Source organism: Trachymyrmex cornetzi, unplaced genomic scaffold (genome assembly GCF_001594075.2).
Source record: "Trachymyrmex cornetzi isolate Tcor2-1 unplaced genomic scaffold, Tcor1.1 scaffold112, whole genome shotgun sequence".
Classification (NCBI taxonomy): domain Eukaryota; kingdom Metazoa; phylum Arthropoda; class Insecta; order Hymenoptera; family Formicidae; genus Trachymyrmex; species Trachymyrmex cornetzi.
Genome location: NW_017295676.1, coordinates 803,089 through 805,226, shown reverse-complemented (window position 1 = coordinate 805,226; position 2,138 = coordinate 803,089).

Sequence of the window (2,138 nt, the reverse complement as noted above, 5' to 3'; positions counted from 1 at the left end):
ATAAAAGCGAATATTAATTGACGATAAGATTTTATTTGTATTTCCAGCTTAGATACAATGTAATGTAACAAATAGAATCCGACACTGCGGTCGGGTGCATTGGTGCACATGCCGTGAGTCATCGGAAAAGGCAACCGTTGCCTCTCAGAAAAATTATAGGAAAGTAACCGAAGCTTTCTCGTTTTAAATTATAACGCCGAGTTGAGAACTTCTCGAAAGTTCGATAAACAAAAACAGCGTTTCTCCGAGCTAGAAGGAGATTAGGAGCGAGGAATAAAGAGACTCCTCCGTTGGCTATCAGAGCGACTAGACGTGTATTTCCGCGGGCTTAGAATAAAGACATATTAAATTCGATAAGTTGGAGTCAAGTGATTCGGTCATCAATCCTGATCATCATCTTCCTATTAATCACGATTTAAACGCGCATAATAACACGCATAATAATTATAATTAAAGTTAAGTTGGAATAAATACGCAGATAGACATCAAAATCACCAAAACAATGTCAATCATTTCGTTAGACAATATGCATTTGAATGTGTCATAAACAGACATTGTTTCTGTTAATCGATGTGCACCACTTTTTTGACGAACAATGTTGTGACATGGAGTCTGGTGATGAGCAGATAGTAATTGATTCCACACAGTTCCATCTTTAGTGACGAAAGTGTTCGCGGACGATGATGACTCGACTTGACTTTCGTTATCGCTGTCACTGCTGCTTTCTTCTTCTTCCTCCATCTCATTCTCTCTATTTTCAACTACACACAAATACATAAATTCTTCATTCACATACAATATTATATGAAAATAATTTATTAGAAATTTAACGCAGAATTCCTAAGCATTGCAATCAACATCTGAAATTTCTTCATCTATTGCTGATTGTTCGATAGTCTTCGGGAAACAATCGTCATCCTCGCTGTCTGAATTAATGGTGCTATCTGATAGAGCCTCCATATTTTTTATATACTGTACACTAAATACGAATTATATACGGTACACTAAATATATTGCTGTTGCACAGTTCTTGCTAGAGCACAATTCTTGTAACGTATACAGACGTTCTCGACTCAACGGACGTTTTGAAACTGAGCTATACACGTCCAAACTTGTTTATACGCACAAGAGAAGGGATGAGGAACTGCAGAGAGAAGAGATAACAGCTGCACACACACTATTGTTCGAAGACGCGGGAAGCTAGACCGAAGTGGATACCCGGGTACACGATTATTGAAATTAAGTGCAATTTTTGGTTATAGAGAGACAAGGGTTAATCTTATATCGCAGCATGCGATCACACCGCTGACATTAGCGTTATCCGAAGCGTACCACGTGGAGGAGTCGGATTAACGCTTTTTGTGTTTGTGTGCGTGGACGTGTGCGCGCGCACGTGTATGTATGCTGCGTGTATGCACGTGTGTGTGTGTGTGTGTGTAAATGAAAAAATTAAATTTTAATGTGAGGTATTTTGCGGCCTCCACATAAATAAAGTAATTATTTTGTCATATTCTAACATGAAAACAGTTAATTTTTACTATGGTACGCAAACAAAATTTGCTAGGTATATATTTTTTACTTATCTTTACAATACTAACTTTTATTCAACAAGATTTGATTTTGTAATAAAAAATTTTACTATAAAATTTACTATAAAAAAGTATGAAAATTACGTTGTATTATTGTTTTTAAAAAAATAATTATAACATTTAAGGCGATGCTAAAGCCTCCTATTTTATCACATTTCCATTCGGTGAAAAATCTCCGTATTGGATGTATGGATTATAAAAGTATTATTACTTAAATTAAAGTACGCACTAACAGGACCTCAGCTGCACTGGATTTCATGAGAAAATCGAAAAAAGTTTAAAATTCGTTAAAAATTCACTTACTTTTGGTTCGTACAGCTATCACCTCAGATACATATTTGCTTGATATAAGAGTTTTAGAGTCCATATCTTGAAAATAAGCGTGCAACTGAGGTCACATTATTGAAACGAACGATACCGAGTTTGTAGAACTAAGATTGAAAGTCTAGAAAAGAAATATTTCCAGAAAATAGTGTATACAAGTGCTTTGCGAAGACTGGGACTGTCAACAGAACCGAAATTCCGTGTAGCAGTAGTTGCGTGGTCTTG